At 47.0% G+C, this 26,261-nt stretch overlaps 1 protein-coding gene and 1 non-coding gene across 2 annotated transcripts in view; both read left to right on the forward strand.

The window, feature by feature from the left end:
• The window catches only part of FHL1 (four and a half LIM domains 1), a 62,889-nt gene that overhangs the window by 17,690 nt on the left and 18,938 nt on the right, over positions 1-26,261 (forward strand). The window contains exon 2 of the mRNA XM_043570476.1: positions 4,142-4,215. The gene's annotated coding sequence lies outside the window, so the exon portion shown is untranslated. The remainder of the gene's footprint in view (positions 1-4,141; positions 4,216-26,261) is intronic.
• Positions 6,358-6,462, forward strand: LOC122478093. Its single transcript, XR_006295856.1, has one exon. It is a non-coding gene; the product is annotated as a U6 spliceosomal RNA (small nuclear RNA).

Here is a 26,261-nt window from a genome sequence, read left to right on the forward strand (position 1 = left end):
TTCCATTTCCCTGATGATGAATGACGTTGAGCATCTTTTCACGTACCTGCTGGCCACCTGTAATGTCTTCTTTGGGAAAATGTCCATTGAGATCTTCTGCCCATCTCTTAATTAGATTGTTTGGTTTTGGCCATGGAGTCGTATGAGGGCTTTGTATATTGGATACTAGCCCCGTCGGATATATGATCTGCAGATATTTTCTCCCCATCCAGTAGGCTGCCTTTTCATTTTGTTGATGGTTTCCTTTGCCGTGCTCAAGCATTTTATAGTATGATGTAGTCCCACTTATTTATTTTTGTTGTTGTTGCCAAAGTATTCTTAACGTTTTACTACTCCAGTGAAAACATTTGTCAAGAGTAGTTTGACTTCTCCACGCTGCCAGCGCAGAGCCCGATGTGGGGCTCAAACTCCCAACCGTGAGATCATGACCTGAGCCCAAGTCGGACGCCTAACCGACTGAGCCACCCTGGCGCCCCTCATCTGTATTTATTTTTACCAGTAAATTATTTTGCTGAACGAGAGCCAGTTTATCAGTTCTGCTAAAGGTACAGAGACGGTGGCCAGCTCATCTGTATTTATCACATCTGTGGTAACATTTAAAATGTGTTTTGAACGGTACATATGCCAATGTTTCTGACTACCATAGTAGTGTGAGCACTTGAATAAAAATAGGAAAAATGAGACTTGTGAGCCACCCGTTGCCATCCTAAGTGTACCTAATTAAGATATTTGGGGTTCATAGGGGTGCCTGGGTGGCTCAGTCGGTTGTGTCCGACTTTGGCTCAGGTCATGGTCTCGAGGTTCGTGGGTTCGAGCCCTGCATTGGGCTCTGTGCTGACAGCTCGGAGCGTGGAGCCTGCTTCGGATTCTGTGTCTCCCTCTCTCTCTGTCCCTCTCATGCTCGCTCGCTCTCTCTCTCTCTCTCTCTCTCAAATGAAGAAATGTTAAAGAAAATTAAAAGGTATTTGGGGTTCACTACTCTTTGGTTTCTTAGGTTGGAAAAGAATATTCTGAAGGAAAAGAGTATCTTACTGAAGGAAAGAAGAATATCTTTTCTGAAGGAAAAGCATGATAAAGGAATGGTTACCATGACGATCACATTTCAGAGAATTTAGAGAAGACTGAATCTGTGGGGTTCATCCATTTTGATTGATTCACCTGGTCTTTTAGTTTCGTTCAGACAGTAGCTGTCTCTCGATTTTATTTTTCCACATAATTCACCCAATCGATCGGTGACTTGGGGGTCGTGTAAGCTTGGCTGTCAGTAGTGACAGGGTCACCGGTGTCTGTGGCCACGATACTGTTGCCACACCCGAAGGAGGATGATTGTGTACGTTAAACGTCACTAGATCGTAGCTCCTGGCTTCTTCTGCAGTCACACAAAAGGTTTGTCTAATTTGACTTATTCTGTCAAGGTGCGGTAAGATTCACATGATTTATTTTAAAGCGTGGCTGACCCTAAAGTGTTTGGGTTTTACTTGGCTGTCATCACATTTTACCCAGTGTGTTTGGCTGCCGTTCGGTTTTTATACTTTGACTTGTGCAAAATCGTCGACACGGTTTGTGCCCCGTGTGGTCAGAGGCGCGGTTCCACGTGCACAACTGTACCTGCACGAGTGTCTTCTTCCTCCCAGCCCCGACTGAGTGTGACGCGGGACGCACTGGCACCAACAGTAAAGTGGAGCTACAGGTGCTGTGGTGAAATCTCGCTGTACATTTTTATCACTCTTGGTGGTCTAGTTCTTGACAGTGAAAGCATGAACTGTGGAGCTGACCTTGGCGGGGCCCCGGGTCGGACCCCCGTATGTGAGCTCCGCCCGCTCAGCCTTTGGGCCTTTCTCTCTTCTGCCCTCTGGAGGCTGTCTGGGGACATGACATGCAAGGGTTTCCTACGAAAAGGAGAGCCCCAGGGGTCTTGGTTTTGGTTACTAGAAGACCAGCCTCTTGCCCCTCCGCCCCAGCCCCTCGAAGTCTGAACTCGTAGAGGTGGGGAGCAGACAGGGAAGGCACGGAAGGCACTGGCAGGGTTGGGGTGTTAAGGGGGCTGCGATCCCGGTTCTTTGAGTACAGAACTGATTCCTTCAAGTAGAGCCCGGTATGTACTGAACCCCGTCTCCGGGAAAAATGATTTCCAGAAGGGGGAGCGAAGTGAAATAGCACATTAAGGCTAGCGTGTGGCGGATTCAGGTTTGAAGGTTAAGCTGGATTGAATCTAAACGGGTGTGTTTGGTGCCAGAGTTTCGTGGCAGCACGTGAGCTCCTCCTCCGAGCGTGAGAACACTCACACTCTGCGCCTGCTGGAGTAAATGGTGATCACTGTCTCTCTCTCCCATCTGGCGAGTACCTGCTGCATGTGGGGCACTGTGAAGTGCTCTGTTTGCGCCGCCCCTTTGTCACCTCACAGCCTGTCTGTGAAGTCGCTTACCATTGTGAGGCTCAGCTGACATAAGGCAGGGCCGGTGTTCGAACCCAGGCAGTCTGACTCTTGCTGTGAACCTCTGTGCCGTGCCGCATTCTCACCACGGTTGCATGCCAGGGTGTGGCACCTTCTAGAAACAGTGAGTTCCGTGTGAATGGGTTGTGGGTAGTGGGAAAAGAGACCGGGCGAAACCTTTTATGTATACGTGCTGTGCTAAGTACTGTGAGGAAAGAAAGGCGGGATTTCCGTCCCTGCCACCCAGACAAAGACACTTTAAGTTCTGTGGAACAAACGAGACGTAACATGAAACCAGTAATATGTATTCATAGGGCAGAATGTGAAAATATTATCTCTAGTTAAATAGAAGTGGGAAGAGGACGAGAAGGTGTTTCTTTGAAGTCTGTCACTTTCAGACGTTTGCCTTTGAAAGCTAGCTCTTCGCTGCTGGCACAGAGTCCCCTCCTCCGGGCTTTTGATCTGGCAGACAAGAACCTGTCTGTCCCTGTAGTCAGCACACTTGTCCATTTTGAGTTCGGAAGAGTTGTCTTGAACGTGACAGTTGTCATTAAGATCTCTAAACAGATGAACCCATTAGCCTATTGAGCTAACCGGCCCAGCGATTTATTTTCCAGCACGTTAATATTAAAAAAAAAAAATCTCTAACCCCTGCTTGTTCGGCGATCAGCCCGGAAATGGTTGCTTGGGGGCGGAAGAGGGGCAGTTATGAGCCTGGTTAGAACCCATGGTTTAGGTTTGCCCTGCTTCACTCCATAGATACTTCTCGAGAGGCTCCTGTGTGGCAGTCAGGCACTGTTCTGGGCACGGGGATAGAGCAGTGAACAGAACAGATGGGGGCCCTCCTCACAGGGAACGATCTTTCCCTCAGATTTCATTTGCTCGTGTACATTTCACAGCTGATATAAAAGTGCTCTTGGTATGAGTTTCAGGATTTCACACGCCTCCTTTCTCCCAGCCAGCCCTTTGAATGGGGGGGGGGGAGGGTAAGGCAGTGAGATGCCTCTGGGGAGGTCGCAAGGGCTCGAGGAGGGCCGCATGTCAGGGGACTGTCTCTGCTTGGGTGATGGGAACAGCACAGAGCACACCTGTTTCCTGGTGATGCTGAGCCCTCCACCCCGGGCAGGGATGAGCCTGCCCGCCAGCCTGCATCCTGATGCTGTTGTTGATTGGAGATAACTTCAGTGGTCACACGGCACCTCGTCTCCATGGAAACACCTCTCTAAATATTCCTCTGGTGACTTGTGCTCTACATTCTGCCTGGATCTGAGCCCTCCTGTGGCAAAATATTCTAAAGATGTTAAAAGAGAGGGAAAAAAGGCTCAACTAATAAATCTATTCTAAACGACTGAGTCATTTGTTTTGATTACCCGGGTGATTGCCAAATGTTAATTTAAAACTGAAATAGGCCATGAGCTCACTGTGCTAACAATGCTGAGTGTTTGAGCTAAGGCAGCCTGATGATGAGGGGCTAGACCCGGTGCCGGCACAAATGTTGTAGGATAAACAGACACTGGGGAAGTCTGCGGAACATCCTGGCGGTTTAACTTTTAAGGGTTGTAAATATAAAGTAGCATGTGTTACCGTGAGGCATTTCGAAGGAAGTAGGCTTTGGGTGGTTTTTTTTTTGGTTTTTTTTTTTGGAATTTCTAACTTTTTTTCTGAAAAGGTAACTTTGCGTCTCGCTTCTCATTTTTTCCTAATTAGGCACGTTGGAAGTTGTTGTCCACCGTGTCCAGCCCTTGCTGAATACATCCCAGTCACCACACATCCAGCGTGAGGTAAGTTTGACTGATGGCCACAAGTTCGTACACCGACCTTCAGCCTTCCAATTAGTGGTGTTGGGGTTGACGCTGTGGAAAAAAAAAAAAAGCTTTATTTGTACAGTAGACTGAACAGGATTCATTTTAATTGACCCAGCAAATATCCCTGCTTATCCTAAATATCAGCTTTCTGGGGACTGGCTTTTCAAGGGGAAAAACCAATCTCATTTGCTTTTAATTTGGGGGCATGAAAAGTGAAGGTGCCAAGCACAACAGAACTGTTAGAAGGTCTGCCTGAAGATAAAGATGTGCTCATGCCCCAGCGTGAACAGTAGGGAGCAGGAAAGCTACGCCGAGCAGTACTGGCATCGAGCAAGGAGACTGCGGGAGAAGGCGGGGCTGACCCAATCAGCTGTCGGGGAGGGATCTTTGTGCAAGATCTCGGGTAGGAACTCCAGAGAGGGCTTCCGTTGGGTTATGCCAACGAGGGCCAGCCCGTTGTTTTCAGCTCAGAGTCGAAGTTCAGAGTGTGGCTGCCCCGGTGTGAACAGCCAGATGGAGCAACCCTTTCATTTAGCACACATTGCACAGACGTCCTCGGTCGTCACTTAGCCACAGGGCTTATATACACTCCGTGATGAAGATTCAGGGTCACTCAGTGCTCTCCTTGAGAGACGGGACATTCAGCTTCGCAGATCTCAGAGAGGGTTCATCCAGGCCCGGCGTAAGGGGCCCCAGTCTTGCTGCTCTCTGTGCTCCGCCGTGCACACGTTTGCGGGAGGGGAGGTGACGTTTGCCAGCGGCAGACCAGTCAGGATTCGCACTTCCGTCCATCAGAAGCTTGCTGCATTTTGGTGTATGCCCCGCCCCCCGCCCTCTGCCTCTGCTCAGTCTCGCTTTCGATGAGGGTCATTGCTTTCCGTTAGGGCAGATGCTCACTTAGCTGGCCAAAGTTGTCTCCGGTATCCCTGCTTGCTGCCACCTTCTTCCCACATTTTAAAATACATATATTGGGGCGCCTGGGTGGCGCAGTCGGTGAAGCGGCCGACTTCAGCCAGGTCACGATCTCGCGGTCCGTGAGTTCGAGCCCCGCGTCGGGCTCTGGGCTGATGGCTCGGAGCCTGGAGCCTGTTTCCGATTCTGTGTCTCCCTCTCTCTCTGCCCCTCGCCCGTTCATGCTCTCTCTCTGTCCCAAAAATAAATAAACGTTGAAAAAATAAAAAAATAAAATAAAATACATATATTGACACCGTAAAGAATAAAAAAAAAAAAAAAGGACAGACTTTTAGAAGTGTTTACTAGGAATTTTGTCAGTTTCCTCAATGACATGGAAGCTGGAAGGTCTCCCCAGGGCCTGGGGCTTCGGACCGGCCCAGAGACCAAAGCCTTGGCCATTTGTCAGCTGTGAGAGACACACCCTGCTGGCTCGGTCTGGGCCCTGCTGTGGCTGTCATCCATAGCCTTTACCTAAAATGGTTGTTTTCAAACTTTGATTTGTTAACGATAGAAACCTGTCTTCAAACAAAATCTTAGGTCGTCCCCCACCAGAGCAGAACTATGACTCTCACTGTCCTCTGAGGAACCCGAGGGCGGCTTGCCTTTGTTTTCCCACAGCAACAGAGACTAGATGGTGGAAGGAGGTCCACAGAAGGGCATAGCCCGCCAGCCTGGTTAGAAACACTGGCTGGGGGTGGGGGGACCTGGGCTTGGGTTGCCCGTAGCCATCTGCAACCTGGGTACGCTTCATCAGTAGAAAACTTTGACGGAAGCTATGTGTATTCTTATAAATGAAACATTCTAATGGAAGGTTTTTGAATACATATCTGAAGTGGTTTTGTGATATTAAACCACTCCGGTGACATCTTTAATTTGACCAAAACTTAGCATCTTTGAGTTTCCTTTTAAAATTTTTTCTAGGGGCACCTGAGTGGCTCAGTCGGTGGAGCCTCCGACTTCGGCTCAGGTCATGATCTCACGGTTCGTGAGTTCGAGCCGCGCGTCAGGCTCTGCGCTGATGGCTCGGAGCCTGGAGCCCGCTTCGGGTTCTGTGTATCCCTCTCTCTGCCCCTCCCCTGCTCATGCTCTGTCTCTCTCTGTCTCTCAAAGATGAATAAACGTTAAAAAATTTTTTTAATAAATAAAAAAATAAAAATTTTTTTAGTGCTCGCTTCAGCAGCACATACACTAAAATTGGAATGATTACAGAGATTACCACAGCCCCTGCCTAAGGATGGCACACAAATTCGTGAAGCATTCCATATTTAAAAAAAATAAATACAATAAATTTTTTTAAGTTTATTTATTTTGAAAGACAGAGCAGAGGAGGGAAAAGAGAGAGGGAGAGAGAGAATCCCAGGCAGGCTCTGTGCTGTCAGTGCAGAGCCCGGTGTGGGGCCCAAACTCACAAACTGTGATATCATGACCTGAGCCGAAGCTGAGAGTCGGACGCTTAACCGACTGAGCCACCCAGGTGCCCCATTTGGGTTTCCTTTTAGAGCAGTGAGTTTCTCAACTTGATCAAATCGTTTTTTTCTTTTTTAATTTTTTTTGATGTTTATTTTTGAGACAGAGAGAGACAGAATGCGAGTGGGGGAGGGGCAGAGAGAGAGAGAGACACAGAATCCGAAGCGGGCTCCAGGCTCCAAGCCGTCAGCACAGAGCCCAACACGGGGCTCGAACCCACAAACCGTGAGATCATGACCTGAGCCGAAGTCAGACACTCAACCGACTGAGCCACCCAGGCACCCCACAACTTGATCAGATCTGTTAAATTCTGTGACTTAATCAAATCTGTTAAATTCCGTTGCACTGTGATGGAAATCTATAGGATTGATGTGAAGCAGTTCCAGTCACAATGTAGTTGTATCTCGTGATCTTTCTTCGCTTTTCTTATTGATGTCTTCATTCATTCAGCCCTACTACGTAGTAAGCCGGGAATGTAGGCGTGAACAAAAGAAAAAGGATAATACATTTTCATCTTGATCTTCTTCAACTGTGGGACATCCCTGGATGATTTTCCTTTTTGCAGATGGGGAAACTGAAAGTTGATTTTCCTTTTTTTTTCTTTTAATTTTTTAATCTTTATTTTTGAGAGAGAGACAGAGTGCAAGCAGGGGAGGAACAGAGAGAGAGGGAGACACAGAATCTGAAGCAGGCTTCAGGCTCCGAGCTGTCAGCACAGAGCCCGACGTGGGGCTGGAACTCACAAACCGCGAGATCGTGACCTGAGTCGAAGTTGGATGCTTAACCGACTGAGCCACCCAGGTGCCCCCGATTTTCCTTTTTACGTTAAATTGCCCAGTATTGAGTAGGCCTGGATGGGTTCAGGGGTGCAGTTCAAAGTCCCTGTCTCCAGTCTGCTCTCTGAGACTGTGATGTCTGGCACCTCCAGGCAGGAATGCACAAGCAATGAAGTATACGGGCGTTGCTGGGGCGCACCTGTGCCCAGAACCCAAGTGCCGCAGAGTGAAAGCAAATGTAAATTGTGTGTTTCGTACACACAGATTATACACAAATTTGGTAAATTTGCTTGAAACACTTGAACACTTTAGGAAAGTAGTAAACTTTATCACAGGTAAACTTATCACAGGTAAACTTTATTTTCAAGAACCTGAAATTATTCCACTTGGCCACCTTTTCATTATAGAATTGTATGGAACAAAAACTTTTTTTAATGTTTGTTTATTTTTCTGAGACAGAGGGACAGAGTGTGAGCAGGGAAGGGGAAAAGAGAGAGAGGGAGAGGGAGACACAGAGTCTGAAGGAGGCTCCAGGCTCTGAGCTGTCAGCACAGAGCCCGATGTGGGGTTCAAACTCACAAACCGTGAGATTATGACCTGAGCCGAAGTCGGATGCTTAACCGACCGAGCCACCCTGGTGCCCTGGAACAAAAACTTGAACCCCACATAATTCTTTTTTTACTCTTTTTAAAGTTTTCATTCATTCATTCATTCAAGTAACCTCTACACCCAACATGGGGCTCGAACTCACGACCCTGAGATCAAGAGTGGCACACTTCTCTGACTGAGCCCGCCAGGAGCCCTGAACCCAACATAATTCTTAACATACACATGAGCTGGGTACTCTTCGTATTTGTTTCTGTAGGAATGACAATGTTGTTAATTAAGAATTAAACATGTATTTCACATCTAGGAAATATTTGTATCACTGACATATGGTCACTTTAATTATTGATTTGGCAGTTTTTAATATTCACAAAACACAAATTTAAAATATGGTAGTCATAGTGATTTGGTTTGTACCATTTATATCGATGTGACCTCTCTTCTTCGTGTACCAGCAAGAGAGCACGAGATTTGGCACAGATGGCTTCCACAAGCTTAAAGAATTGGGAAACCCATCAGTCCAGAGCCAAGGTCTCAAACTGGTGGGCTGAATCTGGCACACAGAGGTGTTCTTTTAAAATTTTAAGTGAATTGCCAGCATTTAAAATTTGAGAGATTTCACATGTTTCAACAATCCAGATTTTCAGCTTCTCTTGAAATATCAGAAGATCTGGCAACATTGAGCCTGTATTCCTTTTGGGCAACACTAGGCTGAACAGCCGGATAGCTCCCGTGCCTTTGGCTGGAGCGTGAACTCTGAAATTTGCCAGGGTCCCTACCACCCTCTCACCTCCTTGATACAAAGGACAGAGGTCCTTTATCTCAGTGTTTAATGTGGCCATCATCTGAATGTTTTACTCGTTTTTAAGACCTGCAGGGCTCTTTCAGGCAAGTGAGTTTTCAAGAAAGCTCATGTCCGGATGAAATTGAGGCTATAGACTGAGAGCCATCCTTTCTCTCAAAATACTAGCTTGTAATTTTCAGGTACATGATGTTTGGTGATACTCATTTTAATTTAAGGGCATGCATTAAAAGGGTTGAGAGTGCCTGGCTGGTTCAGTCAGTAGAGCATTCGACTCTTGATCTTGGGGTCGTGAGTTCGAGCCCCATATTGGGTGTAGAGGTTACTTTTTTAAGAAAAGGATGGGGATAAACATTTGAGGAAAGAGATACCTTCTGACGGTGTCTGATTAAGAGAAGGAGCATCGGCAGAATTTGGCAGGTTCCTGTGGTCTACCCCAGTGTTTCCTCAAACTTTCACCTGTGGATCCTAACACAGGAGGTCTGGGGTAGGGCCTGAGATTACACAACTCCAGTAAGCCCCAGATTGTACCACTGCTCGTCTGAGGACCTGTGTCCCTTTGAGTAGCAAGGGGACTTGACCCTAAAGCAATCCTACGAAAAAGCAGTCATGCAGTGATGTTTTGACAAATCTTTTTCTTTGGCCTAAGAAAGAGAAAGAGATCTTAGGCAGGCTATTTGTGGTCAGATCTTCATAGATAAACCTGAGTTCACTTCTCATTGTGGTAGGATAACGTTTAAGAGCCAATTTAATTTTTTTTTAATTTATTTTTGAGAGAGAGAGAAACAGGATGTGAGTGGGAGAGGGTAGAGAGAGAGGGAAACACTGAATCCAAAGCAGGCTCCAGGCTCTGAGCTGTCAACACAGAGCCCAATATGGGGCTTGAACTCACGAACCGTGAGATCGTGACCTGAACTGAAGTCGGACGCTTAACCGACTGAGCCACCCAGGCTCCCTAAAGCAAGTTTTAAAATAAAAATTAAACTTCTCTTTTACACGGGCTATGTTGTATTAAAAATAATGGACTTTTGGGGGACGCCTGGGCGGCTCTCTCTCTGCCCCACCCCTGCTTGTGTTCTGTGTCTCTTTCTCAAAAATAAATAAACATTAAAAAAAAAACCCTTGCTTTAAGTACTTGCAGTAAAAAAGCTACATGTGGTAAAGCTCAGGAATCATGAAGTAGGGATTAGAGCTGTTAATTTTGTAATTATCGGAGAATATATTTATGAGACGCTTGGAAAACTTATGAATGAGACCATAGAAAATGGGACAGTTATCCAGTCCCTGGATAAATGATAACCTGCAAGCTATATAAAATGATAGAAGTAGTCAAGAAGAGATCAACAGACTCCAATCCATAAAAAAATTTCTGAGGGAGTAGACCTTCAGTGCTCTCACCACCCACACAGAAACGGGACGTCTCAGGTGGTGGGTGTGTTACCTAACTTGATTGTGGTAATGAACTCACAGAATGTACGTGTGTCAGATCATCCCGGTTACCTTCGATGTGTACGATTTTCGTTAATTCAACCTCAGTAAAGCTGAGGAAAAAAAATAATGAAAACATGCCAGGAAAGTTTGTGGCGGAGGTGATAAAATCATTGATTTCTGTCTTACGCACAGAGCCCGCGTAGATTGTGAGGCCTGGCACGTGCCTGGCCTGTGGTAGGTGCTCCATAACCGTTGGCTGAATGAGTTCCCCGGTAGGTGGAGAGGCAAAAGACATGCGTGTCCTGTCAGAGTGAACAAATGCATGGCAAAATGCTCAGCCTCAGTGGCATCCAAGGATGAACCACGTCCCAACAGCAAGGAGGTATATTTTTTGCCTTTTAAGCCGACACAACAGAAAACACGTAGTGCTAATATGGTTGGTTACCTTGAAACTGAGAAGCGCTTACTGCTGGGAGCTCTGTAAGTTGGTCATAAGCCTTTTAGAACATCTTGTGGCACTTTGTGGCCCAAGTCACAGATCGGTACCCCTTGATCCAGTAATCCTATTTCGGGACGTGCGCTCCAAGAAGCAAATTGTTCTACGAGAAGAAAAGAAAAGCCGCATGTTGCGGGTATTCGTCACAGTGGTATTTGTATGGACAAAAAGTTAGAATCTGAACATTCGTGTGCTCAAGCAAGATTCTTGGTTAAGTAAGTAGGATACGTCCATGCAGGAGAATTCCATGAATCTGTTCAAAATTATAACCTTGATGCTTGCAGACCAATACGGAAGAATTTGTCTAATACGGCCGTTGTCTATGTGCTATGATGATAGCCTTGTAAAGTGCCAGCGTGCGTGTGGACGAGAGCTAGAAGTAACACTTCATTTGAGGTTTTATTCGTATTACTTGTCCTGTTGTTCGCACATTTTACCCGAAGTCTACGGCTCGCTTAGAGGTCGAGACTCCTCAGCTTCTACCTTCTCGACCCCATGCCACAAGCCATTGGTGTTGTGTAAATGACTGTGGCTCCTGATGAGGACTCCCGCCTAGAGCCTAGACACGGGGCTGTCATGCTAGAACTCCTCCCTGCTGCTTCGTTCCATCACCCTGACCTCTCGGTTTTCTCCCTTTTTTCCTCTCTTTGCCCATGTTTCGTCTGTTCTCTGCAGTTGGTCGAGAGGCCCCTTGGTGTCCCGCGTGTTAAAGTATAACTATTAGTCTCCGAGCTTTTCACTGCTGTGCGGCCAGGGAGCGACTCTTGATGTCTCAAGGCTCCCTGTCCACTTAAGCAGAACCTTAGCGGAGCCGTAGTGCAAGGGCAGTACCTGTTTCCCCTTCTGGTGGCATTTAGCTAAGTGACAAAAATCCCCTCTAGCGTCCCGAGCCTTCGTCCAGCATCCCCTCCCCTCCGGCTGTGCTCCCCGCGTCACATATACTTGTTTCCCTGCTGGAAGTGTGCGTTTCTCCTTTAATTAGGTCAGTTACTTCATGTCTGTTTTTCTTTTTTGACATGGTTTCCTCTGGCTTTAGCACCACATATTTTCCCCATATGTCATTGCCTCTGGAGCTCCATGTTGCAATCGCTTTTCAAGGGGAACAGAGAGCACATTACTAAGGGGGGTAGCTCTTGACTCCTTGCCCGCCCTTTGCCTGCATGAGCATTCCTATTTCTTTTGGGCCTAGTTCTGTTTGGTTTTGTCGTCTTCATCGTCAGTTATGTTTGGACTGAAAGATACTTAAGTAAAAATAATGGTAAGTCGGAGATATGTCTGGCAAAGGTGCAGCACATTTGTTAAGGTTACTGGTTTATTTATCTCCCCTGTCTCTATGGTGACTAAATCCGGGGCTGGGATTTAATGGACTTAATTTTGACCTCTTGTACATCTCCTAACTTTCCCAGCCTCCGAGATAGAAGGAATTCATTTTCACCGGAGGAGAGAAACCGCCTCACTTAGAGGAAGGGTCCTAACTGCACTCTCGGGAAGTGCAATTCCAGAGTCTGGGCTTCCTTCGGTCGTCTTCTATCAGAGTTCATAGAGCACTTGGAGAGAGAGCTGGCGAGTCTTTTGGAGAAACACACACATGCACACCACATTACTGATGGCCCCAGGAAATCAGTTTCTTTTCAGTGAAATAAAGTATTGTGTAGTTAATGTGAATGAACTGTCTATAAGAAATTCTTAGGAGGGAGCCATTTGTAAGAATATTACATCAGTGGGAACACTGATTGGATATTACACATTTTTTTTTTATTTTTAAAAAGTATCTTCGTCACAGGATTATAAGTTGGCACGCATATAAATGTCTAAACCATATTTCATATTTGAGCGTATTAAACTGTGCCGTGGAGGTCATAATAAAGGTTGGGTTTGACGAGGATTCCCACGGAAAAAGCCAGATTGTGACACTGAAATGGAAGTCGAGCTTTCCACCTGTACCCGCTGGATGTGAAATGAAGACATGGGCTATCTGATCTCTAAGGTAGCTCGAGTCAAACCATCTGGGACTTCAGTCGGTTCAAATGACCCTTTAAAACTTTTTATCCTCTTCCATATGCTACTTTGAGACTTGGAAGGACACTCGGGTTTCAGAAAGTTTAATGATGTATCCAAAATCGAGTCAGAGTGCTTGACTTTATTTAAGGCTTGTGTATCCTGTGTTAGTTTTTCATGGAGAATTCACCTGTTGGCAAGTTCCTTCATCTTCTCTAGGGGCAGACTCATATATGTGAATTCTCTTTGAAACCACATCAGAGGAGGCGTTCCTGGGTGGCTCAGGTGGTTGAGGGTCCGACTCGATTCCAGCTCAGGTCGTGATCTCGCGGTTGTGGGATCAAGCCCCGGCATCGGGCTCTGCACTGGCAGCGCGGAGCCTGCTTGGGATTCCCTCTCTCCCCCTCTCTCTCTCTCTGCCCCTCCCTCCCGTTCTGTCTCTCAAAATAAATAAATAAATAAATTTTAAAACCAAAGCAAAGGAGCCCATCAGTGATTAACAAGCATCGCACAGAGGCCGAGGAGAGAGGGGGACATGAGTGCGGCCGCACCCTTATTCACCAGTGAAATAACAGGGTTCGTTTCTGTTATCAAGTTTGGTTCAAGTCAAGTAGGAACTTGTGAACACCTAATGTTTTTATGAAGTTCTTGTAACGTCCTAAAACTCTGTGGATGTGGAAGTCGTTTTACGGCTTTCTCCATCATCACCTTGTCTATTAATAGGACAGAGACTTGAGAAGCCAACAGATGCTCGCCTGTAAAGAGATCCATCCTTGGGAGATGAATGTTGGATAGTCACTAAGTCCTGGGTTTGAAACTTACTAGATTCAAGTCACAGCTTCACAGTGGAATCGTGTCCGTTTTTCCACGGTCCGTTCAACAGGCACGGCTGAGGTCCCAGCTTTTGCAGACATCCAACCATGAAGGCTGAAGCCCTTGACAATGCTTGCGAGAAAGAGTAGCCCCCGCATCCTCCTTATGATCATTGTCACCATCATTATCCTATCGTTACGGGCTGGAATCCCCGTGTGGAGAGCTGTGCTAATACTGGCCATAATTCATTTGATTTTTTTCTTTAATTGTTAATATCTCCATTTTGTTTAAACAGCTCTAGGCATCAAATCAATTCAACTAAAAAGGATGAAATCTGCAAAATGTATTTAGAACAGCGGCCCCCTTCTCCTATCCTATCAGCCAGATCAGCTTCACACTTGATACAGATACAGCATCTCTCACTGAGAGATTAAAGAAAAAAATCAAATAAATTTCCGTACCGCTTCTTCACCTACAGAGTAAAGCAGTGTGGCCCTTAGGTAGTTGGATGAGAATTTGTGGTCTTTGCGAGTCTGTCAACACCTCTCAAACCGTGCGATACGTGTACGTGACGGGACCGTTTATATACGTTCTTCAGGACTATGAATTAGTAATTTACTTAAGACATCCCAAGTGTCTCTTTTCCAGAACCAGTGGAGATTTTTCTGTGGATTCCGGTGATGGGTTTGTGCACGTGGTTGTCGGCATGTGTGTGCGTGTGTGTGGTAGGGCATTCACAATCAGTGGTGCCTTTTGCTCACTAAAGGGGTTCAGATGCTCACTGGTTGGAGAAGGTGAGTTCCACTCTTGGCCTGGGGCTCACATGACAGGTTTGAACCTGGAAACAATACAACGTGTTCCATTACTCTCAGCCCTTCCTTTAACGTTCCAAGCTGTGCCCTCTGTATCCTCAGTCCTTACAGACGTTCCACAGGCTCTTGGGCCAACTCCTTCGGTCCTCTCCAGGGTGTCTTCTGTTTTTATTACTGGGACAGTCGGAGGCACAGAGAGGGTCAAGCGTGTGGTTGGGGCCCCTGTCTGAAACTGGACAGTAGTTCCCCGTTACCTGTGCTTTTGCGTTCTGGGGTTCCTGTCACCGGTCAGCCGTGGTCTGGAAGCGGATGGTCCTCCCGGCGTAGTGTCAAGATCAGAAGCCACCTGATGCTGCGTCACAGTGCCTGCGTCATTCACCTCCCTGCGCCTCATCATGTAGGCATCTTGCCTCACATCATCGTTGCGAGAAGGAAGAGCGCATACACTAAGATACTGTGAGAGAGACCACACGCACATAACCTTCTAACAGGACGTCGTTATGATTGGTCTGTTCTGCTAGTAGTTACTGTTGCTCATCTCCTGCGCCTGACCTATACGTTAAACTTTATCATAGGTGTGTGTAGAGGAAAAACCATAGTCTCTTGCAGGGTTCGGTGCTATCTGTGGCTTCAGGCATCCGCTGGGGGTCTTGGAACAGACCTGCGGGGGGAAACAGACCTGTGGGGGAGGGGGCACGACCGCACTCTGTTTCCGCCGGGAAACTGGAACCTGTTTCGGAGCGGGCATACCGACCGATGTTTTCTGTGACGTCCTCCACATCGGTTACTAGTTAGTGGCAGCGGCTTTGCAAGCATTTACTAGAGAAACAGTTCATTGAACGAGAGGCATTTTATGAATTGGAAACCACAGATAGCATTACTGTGGTATTACCCAGGACTATCTGAGGATCTTTATCTGACTCCCTGTTCCTCTAACACCGGTGTTCCTGACATCATTGGAGCATATTGTTGAACGCAACAGGCCCTCCCGCCTCATCGCGGCACGGCATCGTGGTTTTGTAAGCATTGCATTATGCACGTTTCAGATAGGCAGAAGAGTTGCAGTTACGCAGTCAGTACTCACATCCCCACCACCCAGGTTCTACGCTTAAACATTTCACTGCGTTTGCCACATCACATGTCCGTCCGTGCCTTAGTCTACCTTCATTTTTGGATGCATTTCAAAGTAAACCGCCAGCATCCGTATACGTCACCCGCCCCCCCCAAACACTGGAGTGGGCACATCCTTCTGTGGTTTCAATTTTGACATTCTTAGAGCTGTTTTCAGATTTTTAAGGTTCTGGCATTTGTCTTGATGATGCCTAAGAAGAGATGGTAAGTTGAATGTGAAATGAGCTCCCTTCTCAGACTCTGGGGTGTTTGGTTTTCTAACTACAGCAAGCGTACAAACACGCACACATCACCGTCCTCTCTCCCCCATGTTACACGGTCACCCCATGTGTATTGTTGAGACTTGGAAGGCCAGCCAAGGACACAGAGTTGAGGGTCTTATTTATTTGAGGAAAACTGGCGAATTGGGGTTGAGGCCAGGAGGGCAGAAGGTTAGAGCTACGTGTGATAAGGGATGTGGAAAGCGGTTCAGAACCAGGAGGTTATGAGTGTGCTACCACTTACCCAAGGTCTGGGGAAGGTTTAGTGGCTGTTTATATTACCCAGGGGGAGGGGAGAGAGGGTCATAGATTTAATAAACACTAACAGTACAAATGCAGGGTCCTTCCAGTTTTTTTTTCTTTGTTCCAAGATTTTAATTTTAAGTAATCTCTGCCCTCAATGTGGGGCTCAAACTCATGACCCCGAGATCAAGAGTCATGCACCCCACCCACTGAGCCAGCCAGGTGGCCCATGGGTCCTTCCATTCTAATGGTTTTTCCATTATATCACGGGGAACCGTAGAATTCATAGAAATGTTGCAGAGCCTTCAACATTTGAATTAGATATTTCAGAGTGTGTTGAACTACTTAAGAAACTGACAAAAACCAATGGACACACTCCACCGTGTTTTGTGGTCAATTGTAACACACTGGACAACACTTAGCGATTGACTTGGAAATAAGTAAAGGTTATTAATGTCAACTCAAAATAAAATTTTGGATGACACCTATCTGTCATCCATCAAAGCCAGGGTAATATTCCTGTTATGGGAATAAAGACAAAAGGTCTTCAGCAAGACCGTTCCACTAAAGCCATGGTGTTAAGGTATCAGCCTGAGAAAGCTGAAGTTACAGTTTGGTTTTCGGTTACCGTGAGCGCTTAGCCATCTGTTATATTTAGATTTTTTTTTTTCTGGTACCTTTAGGAATCTGGAAACAGATGACTATATGCTTTCCACTCGAAACTGCCATAAAAGGGGAAAGGTAGTTCAGGGGTTGGAGGCTGGCTCCTGGGTCATCTCTCAGTTGGGGCCATGTCAATGGACTAGGGAACCTTCTAAAAGGTCTCTCTCTTGGCCCATAGCTCAGACTGCTCACCCGAAGTCTGAAGACATATGTGTGCAATATTGCAGTTCGTTAGGGGATTTTTCGGGACTTCTTTGATTATGCCTGAGAAGCTTTACAATGGCTTTGGCAGATCTCTTTCAGATGGAGGCTGCAGTTCCTCACTTTCGTTCTGGATTGTACCACATTCTGTGTTCAGAGTCTAAAAATGCCTTTTGGAAGCCAGCACCTGCTTGTGTGTGGCTTCAGTTTGTGTTTTAAAATGTTTGCTTAGCTATATTTTATTTTCCCCCAACATCTTATGATGAAGATTGTTAAAGTGGAAATGATTCCGTGGGGGAACACCTGTATACCCGTTATCTAGAGTCCATCATTAACATGTTATTTACTGTATCTGTTTGATCACCAGATCTACCCATCTCTCTATCCATAATTCCATATTATTTTTGGATGCATTTCAAACTAAATGCAGTAGATTTCACCAGTTAGGTAGCTTTATATATTTAACGCACTCGGAGTCTGGCTTTTTGAGCACCACACAAATGTGCAGGAATTGGCATAAAGTCCTATGCAAGATGTAAAATGCTCAGTTTTACTGGGGGAAAAAATTTGGAAGCCTTATTTTAAAAGTAACAGATTTTCTGGAATTCTGGCAGGGAGTTGGAAAAGAATACTGGTGTATTTTTAAATCTGAACTGACTCGTGACTCAGATGATGCTGACCCCTAATAAGGGGGGGGGGGGTATCCTTGTAGGTTTTGTTTTCAGTTGTTGAGACAGGAGCCAAATAACTTCCACTTCTCATGGAGAGGCAGGCTCATCTTTAGAAGTGTTATAAACAGCAAGTGTTGGTCACTCCAACAAAATCTATTTTATTTGGAAAGCAGGGAGGAGCAGTTAACTGAGGACCAAGTTGGTCTCTGCTGGATCCGATCCCGAACCATGGTGTCAAGGTGTTAAGTGCAAATTATTAAAAAAAAAAAAAAAGACACCCTCGTTACAATTGGGACAGCGAGAGCGGGATGGAGGTGAAGGAGGTTAGTGCGTGGCTTTTGCCCCTTGGTACGGAAAGCGCTCTCTTCCTTCTTGCAAAGCTGTGTTGTTGTTCCCTTCCCTCTCGATCCCCAGAATCATGTGCAAACACTCTCCCTTGGCCCAGGGGGTTGGCTGGGTATATTTCCTTCTGGAAGTCTTCACTTGCACTCTTGAGTTAGCTGGCAGATCCCTTAAAAGCCTTTCCAAGCAGCTTCTCCCCTTCCCCAGAGGGTAGAAGCTGGTCTCTGCCGTGTTTCCCATCTCCGACCTTCCAAGAGAACGTACTGCAGAAGACCGAAGAGTGAGGGCAGACGGTCTTCGGGAAAGGGAGTAGGTGTGGGATGTGGGGTGAACTGGGTGGTTAGATACATTTTACATGTGGCCACAGAACACGACAACAAAATTCTGGAACACAACGACGTTACACACAGGGAGTTGTAGAAACTTTACCAGCCTCCTCAGATAGACGCGCTACCCTTTCAACCCCATAAAAAGTCCTCGGCGCCCTCGAACTGTGTGTACTTTGGTCCTAGAAGAGACCGTCGGGTCGCAGAGGTCTTGATTCCTCTCTACCGCCGACTTGCTCTTTGATCTCAGAATGTGACTGGCCTGTTGCATGATGGTGGCGTAAGCACCAATAATACAGCTGATTAACTGCCTGTGGTCTGATAGGGCGGGTGAAAACTGTATCTGGCTTCCATTACAACTCAAGCGGTTGAGTTATTTCACTAACATTTAGGTATTACCATCAATCAGATTTAATTTTTGAAAAGAGGTGTTTTGCGTACACGAATACTTTATATTCCGTAGCCTGTGTGTCTGGCAGCGCCCGTCACTAAATATTTCCGTCGGTCCGCTTAGAAGATTCGTTCTCTCCCTGCAACACGTATGTTTAAAACACACAGAAATTGATTAGACTGTGTACTTATTGCTGGCAGAAAGGTGGACAGTTGTCTAGATTTATGGTCAGGACAGGTGACAGGACTTGCGTTTCTATTCTTAGTTTGACCTCGCCCCCCCTCTCTTAAGGCGAGACACTTAATCTTTTTTAATGTCTCAGTTTATCCGTCTGGAACACCTGTAGCCTTCTTTCATGAAGACGGTACCTGGTTTATGTCTTGATGGCATTTGAGGATGTGCCACAGAACGTGGCAGGGGGGTTCAAATGACTGTGTAGAAACTATTTGAATGTCGAACGATGATCTTGACAAATTACTAATTACTACATTTAGAAAGTTACAGCTCCGGAGGGAATTGATATTTGATATTGTTGTCCTGTGTGTTCTAAGTTACCATCATAACAGTAGGAAAATAAACCCTGTCTTGGCTGTGTTACAAAGGGATTAACTCACTTCTTCAAGTTGTTACTAAATCTCCAGCCCTTCCCACAACAGAAATAAAAAGTGCTCCTTGTTTTCTTTAGTTTTTCTGGGATAGAAGTCTTCAAACTACTCTTGGCTTCAGGTTTTCTTCTGTTGGGTGTTTTCCAAATTATTCTCTTTGTGGAGACTGAAGGGTAAACTGTCAGTTACTTAAAGCAACTAAAATTGCCCTCTACCCGTGTGCAGAGGAGTATGCTTTTGATTTGTAGATCAAAGCGAAGAACCAAGAGTATGTGGGGCTTGCCTAGTATACATTTGTCCCCAGCTCCTTGTGTCTCTGCAGAGAAATAGTAATGAAATACAAGAGGATTAAATACCTAGACCCTAAGTAAAAGCGAAAGACCCATATGACTGTTTCTAAATTCTCTCTCCTGGAACGTGTGGGCTGATGAGAGAGAGAATCCCCGTCACGGAGGTTGTCGGTCTTTTGCCAACGATCCGCTCCTCGATTTTCTGGTGCATGATAAATGGGCATATGTTTTTTGTGAAAATCGTGGGGTGTGAGTCATGCGAAGACTTGAAAAACGAGGACATCCTACCTGCTTCGGTACGAAGCCTGATATATGTATATATTTTTTTCTTCTTTTAGAAATCTTTATTTTGATATTACTTTTCAGTTCATACAGTACCTGGGCACATGTGACTTAATGTGGTTCCTAAAACAATCTGACAAGGAAAGCAGGGCAGGTATTAATGTCCCCATTGTACCGACAGGGAAGGAAAATGAACCAACAGAGCCCGGGACTCTTCGCTGGCATTTCTGACTCCATGTCTATTGCTCGTTCCTTGAGTTACGAAACAACAGAGTCGTCAAAACATTCCTGGTCTTTGCATTAAATGAAAGCTTACAGTTAATTTTTTTTGTTTAATTTTTTTTAACATTTATTTATTATTGAGAGACAGAGACAGGCCGTGAGCAGGGGAGGGGCAGAGAGAGAGGGAGACACAGAATCCGAAGCAGGCTCCAGGCTCCGAGCTGTCAGCACAGAGCCCGACGCGGGACTTGAACTCACGAACCGCGAGATCATGACCTGACCCGGTGTCAGACGCTTCACCGACTGAGCCACCCAGGCGCCCCAAGCTTACAGTTAATTTAACTTGTATAGTGTTTTCTCCATTTTGACAAAGTTAGGTCGTAATTGGCTTTGAACTTGCTAAGCTCCTGAACTAATCTCTTCTCTGCTTGCTTCCTTGTCCACTGTGATCATTTATGTAGGCTTCAGCATTTATTTGTGAGGTTAAATGAGTAGACAGTGTGAAGTGAATTAAAATTAATGTGGTTTTGCGATATTTATAACGCTGCTGGTTTGCCACACTGAACCGCCACAACGCTGTGATGGGGATCTCTGTTTTAACGTCGAACAAAAACAGCTGGTAGCCACACTTCCCATTCGATTTGCATATATGACGCCGAATTATAAACATCAGCCCCTTTTCCTGAAATCCAAAGAGTTGACTTTTGAAGTGTCTGCCGTGAGATGGGAGTGCGGTGCTGGTGACCTTTCTTTTTCTCGTTAGTCCATAGAAGCAGGGAGGTGCGATCTAAGTTGGTAAGTCAGTGATGAATAGAACACAAGCCACCTGGCCTCGGTTAGTTACGTGACCTCGGAAAAACCAGTGCCCATTTCAGAAAAGACCGACTTCTGAGACTGCAGATGACCAGCTACTCTTCTGCTGTCAAAGAGAAACACTCACAGGGTTAATGGACAACGCTGACACAGACAGAGTCGAGAAACCCCTAGCAGGTTTCTGTAAGGAAGGAAGATGGTGTTTTGTTTTCCCGGCAGGCCGTTTGAAGGTCAGACCTATGACTCAGAGCCGGGCACTTTGGTGGTGGCATGCATCAGTGACCTGTTGCCAGTCTAAGATCATCCAGCAGGGCTGGTGCCCAGGGCTTGTGCCCCTCCATTATAACCTCTAGCCGAGGCGCCACCTTTCGTCTTTAAAAATAGATACAAAGGAGCACAGGAACATCTGAAAATCAGATACCATGTGGACCTCACAGCTTTTCAGCCTGCAGACTCGACGAACGCTAAGTGCCTCCTTAATGTTGGGGCGTAGATCGTCCCTCGCCGCCAGTCTGTCACAGCGCGGCGCCGTGTGAACCTATATGCACGTCGTCCGGATAAGTGTTTTACTCAGTTTCTTGGTTTGTAATTCATCGCGAGGCGTTGTGGTTTGGTGCAAGGAGCACTAGACTTGGAATCAAAAGCCACTTCCTCCCTGGGCGGCTCATTGACGGAGGGGAGTCTTAGCATAGTTGGCACAGGATTTCCACGTGGTCTGTTCTCTGCCTGGACAAAACAAATGTGCCGTTTCAGCGAGCTTGGGTGGGTGCTTGCCTGGGCCGCTCGAGATCCCTTCGTCCCTTTCCTTTTCCTCTCTCCCTTCTCCTGGGAGTCACGACTCTTTCATGCATCTGACCCTGCTGCCTGTCAGAGGAAGGCAATCTGATTAAATTAACTTACTGCTTTTACCCGTTGGTTCACTTCCTGGTTTTGAACTTTGCATATTTCTCACAGCGTTGTTTGTAATAACAGACTGGAAACAAATGTCTGTCGATAAGGGACTGATTCAGAAAATCGTAGTGCATCGGGGCGCCTGGGTGGCTCAGTCGGTTAAGCGTCTGACTTCGGCTCAGGTCATGATCTCGCGGTTCGTGAGTTTGGGCCCTGCATCGGGCTCTGCGCTGACAGCTCGGAACCCGGAGCCTGCTTCGGATTCTGTGTCTCCCTCTCTCTCTGCCCTTCCCCTGCTTGCTCGCTCCCTCTGTCTCTCTCAAAAATAAACATTAAAAAAATTACATATAAAAAATTGTGGTATCTCTACACAGTTGAATACTGTATACGTCATAAAAGTGGATGCTCTTTCGGCACTAACAGGCAGAATTCGCTAAAATACACAGAATAGAAAAGGCAAAGTATAGGAGAGTACGTGTAGCACATCACCATCCTGTTTTTAAAAAGGGAGAAAGAAAAAATATATACAGCTACATATTTTTCATATGCCCAGTGTCTCTGGAACCATAAGAAGACACTGGGATCATTGGTAACTAATGGAGAAGGGAAGTGCATGTTTGGGGACAGGCGGGAGAGGAAGACTTTTCCGTATGTAATCTTTTGTACCTTTAGAAAAAAACATTTTAATATTCTTTCAGTGTTCATTTATTTTTGAGAGAGAGACAGAGTGAGGGGGGGAGGGCCAGAGAGAGAGGAAGACGCAGAATCTGAAGCAGGTTCCAGGCTCTGAGCTGTCAGCACAGAGCTGGATGCAGGGCTCAAAGTCACAAACCACGAGATCATGACCTGAGCCGAAGTCGGACGCTTAACCGACCGAGCCACCCAGGCACCCCAAAAACATTTTAATATTCAAAAAATAAAAGAAATCCGTACACAAAAAAGAATGTTCAATAGTAGCATCATTCATCATGGCTAAAACGAAGAAACAGCTCGTGTCCGTCAGCAGGTGAGTGAACAAACACGGGGTGTATCCGTACGATGGAATACTATTCGGCAGTAAAATACAATGAAGTGCTGATTTATGCTACAGCATGGACGAAACTTGAAAACATGAGGCTTAATGAAAGAAGCCGGACACAAAAGATCACACATATTGTATGATCCCCTTTATACAGAAGTGTCCAGAATGGGCAGACCCACAGACAGAAAGTAGATTAGTGGTTGCCGGGAGCCTGGAGGAAAGGGAGGGTCTAGGGAGTGACCGCTGATGGCCACAGGGTGTCTTTCTTTGTGAAGAAAATGTTCTGGAATCAGATGAGAGTGATGATTGCTCAACTTGATGAATATGCTAACAATCACTGGAGTGTGCGCTTTGAAAGGGTAAATTTTATGGTGTGTCAAGTTGTGTCTTAATGCATAAAATGAAAAAACAACTTGGAGTCAGGAACATGGAAACATGTTTTAAGACTCACTGTGAACACAGAAAACAATAACCTTCTTACGTTTTCACCCATGAAATGTTTCCATTGGAAGATGGTTTACATAGGCTCACCGACAACACCAGAGTCCTTCATACCCTCTTAGCTACTTCCACAAACACGCGCCAGCGATCTTCCCATTTTATCGGGGGATACCGTTAACCCAAAAGAAGGAAGCCTGGATGGACAGAATGTTCAGTATGTGCGATTGAGATGCTGTGGCTGCGGGCCTTTCCCAGTCCATGGCACTGGGAGAGACGGGTGTGGTGGGTTTGGCCAGAGCCTCAGAGAATCCTTTGGACCAGCCCTTTCTCTCCTTGGAACTGGCCCCAGAGGGACCCCTGCCCCGGCACTGCCTGCCTCCTCCCGGGAGCTGCCCCCATTCCCTTTCTTTTATTTTCTTGGGTTGAGCTGAGTCGCAGGGTTTCAGGAGCCCTTCCTGAAAGGAGGGAGACCGGTGGGCCTGACGGACAGGCACAGTTCCTCTTCCAGGACTGCGTCACTGGCACATCGCAGGTGCCGTGGCCCCGTGAGCTGTCATCCAGCAGGACGGTTACCACCGTAGCATCCGGCCTGTCCGTGGACTGGTCAGGTAACTGTTCTGCCAGTTCTCCCAACTCGGGTGCTTTAACCCGAATTCATCTAGGGGTGGACGTGGGGGGATGACCACAGTGTGGTTTGGGGCAGCAGTGGGATAGACGATGCAGCTTTCACTTGTGCTGCCCCGAGACCTGACGCCTTCCTGTGCTTCACTTAAGTCCAGTGTCCCCACAGGCAGTCTTCCCTCACGTCAGCTGCCGAGCCCTTCCTCTGCATGGCCTAGAAAGAGAGCTCTTTGAGATCCACGTCCTTGGCATTCGTTCAGAATTAACTCACGTCAGGGGCGCCTCAGTGGCTCGGTTGCTTAAGCGGCCGACTTCGGCTCAGATCATGATCTCACGGCGCGTGGGTTGGAGCCCCGCGTCGGGCTCTGTGCTGAGTGTTCGGAGCCTGGAGCCTGCTTCGGAGTCTGGGTCTCCCTCTCTCCCCACCCCTCCCCTGCTCGCACTCTGTCTCTCTCTCTCTCTCTCTCAAAAATAAGAAACGTTAGAAATAGTTGCTAAATTCTCAGTGTAGTCTAATGCTTAACCAACGTGTAAAAACAAATCAACTCCCGTCATACATACAGAAGTAACCTACGCTCTGGCCAGGGCTACTGTTTCTGATGCTATAGGTAGTCTCTCTTCGTCGGTAGCCTTCTTGGGCCAAGTTGAGATCAGAGAGGCGGTCCACGGGTGGCCTGTCTCATTAAGGGCGTTCACCCAAGCAAGCCTTCGTTTGTTGTGTTGGAAAGTGTAATCATCCATTGGGCTCGCTGGGACCCTGCTTGGTAGGAGGGATGTAGGAAAACTCCTTTCTCCCCCCAAGTCTGAGCAGGTGACCTACACCTAGTGGGTCTTTTATTTTCACCAGAGGATCAAGAGAGCGGCCTTGTCTTCCCAAGGTGTCCCATCACCTGTCCCTAAACCGTCTACATCCATGGAGGATGTACAGCTGTCTTCTGGGCTGTTGCGCCTGCCAGAGGCTGATTCCTCTGAGGCCCTGGGACACGTCAGATTGTCCTCCTGTTGACGCATCAGGCTCATAACCCTCACAGTTGGGCTGTTACCTGTTTTTCACGTGTGCCCTGTGAAGTGGTAAATTCGAAAAGAAATTTTTCTTTTGCAGGAGTCCGCTGCTTGGCAATCCTCATTTTTAAAGCATAATTGAATAAATAGCAAAATGTGCCCACTGGGTGCCAGCCACCGTCGTGCAAGGGTTTAGCGCTTTATTTCTCACAGCAGCCCTATAAACCTAGGCACTCCTGTTGTCCCCGTTCTGCAGATGAGCAAACTGAGTCACAGAGACGTTAAGTAGAATTGGCTTGCACACAACCAGTAAGTGGTGGAGACCGGATTCGATGTGAGACGCTCTGGCTCCAGGGCCCGGGCCCTTTGCCGCTACGGAATTCCCTTGAAACCATATAAAATAGATCCACCCGTGTTAAACTCTGAGCACGCTCCACGTTGCTTGTCTTAGAACAGTGTTCATTGTTCTGCCGACCGCCTATAAAATTAAGACTTGACTTTCTTCCGCGGAAGCCCTCCAAGATGGCCAGGGGCCTGGTGGACGCCATTTTGTCTGAATTCCACCGAATGCAGCGGAGCAGTCGGCCGCCCATTCCACACCTGAGACAGGCCGGTCTTCCTTACACGTGGTACATATTTACGTGTGTGTCCTCTTCGACCGTCACACTGCTTGAAAACGAACAAGAAAGGTTGGGATTTGAGATAAATGTGATGTCCTCTTTCCGAGTGCGTGACCTTTGGTGGCTTCGCCACTCTAGCTGCAGACTGCTTCTCGTGTTCTATTTGCTGGACTTCGTGTTCCTGTCATTCTATTCATGTACCCGCTGCCTGGCACGGCGTGCGTACTGCTTGACTTCCAGAGCTTTGGAACCGTTTGCTCGGGCTCCTTGAGCGTCAGCTGTTGTAGGAGGACCCTTTACCCCTCCATCAACCTGGACCTCCCCTCCCTTGCTCTGCGGCAGCTGCTGCGGCCCCACTGCCTCAGCTGAAGTTGATGGTATCTGAGGAGACTCTCGCCGTAGCAGGAGAGAATCGAGAGTGTTTTACCTGTCCCCTAGTGTCGAGGTCTGTGACCCGGACACCGAGCCTCTGCCTATTACTCTCTAAAGTCAAGGGACCATAAAGCACGGTCCCGACTTCTACGCTGCCGTGAGTCAAGAGCCGTCGCTGGAAGCAGCTTGATGTGGCACCGGGGGTCCGGACACTCTGGTTCTAGATCTGGAGCTGCTGATAATGCAGTGAAGCCGGTCATGTCCCATCTCTGGGCTTTAGTCTTCCCGTCTATGAAATGGGGTGGCTGGGCCGCTTGGTATCTAAGGTCGTTTGCAACTCTGCGTGACGACAGATGGGAAAACTAAAGCAGTCTTTGTGAAGGTGGCATCGCGCGTGGACCCCACCCGTTCTCCTCTGTCCCCACTGTGCACGGGTGGACAACACAAGCTATTGGTTGG

This window comes from Prionailurus bengalensis, chromosome X (genome assembly GCF_016509475.1).
Source record: "Prionailurus bengalensis isolate Pbe53 chromosome X, Fcat_Pben_1.1_paternal_pri, whole genome shotgun sequence".
Lineage (NCBI taxonomy): Eukaryota > Metazoa > Chordata > Mammalia > Carnivora > Felidae > Prionailurus > Prionailurus bengalensis.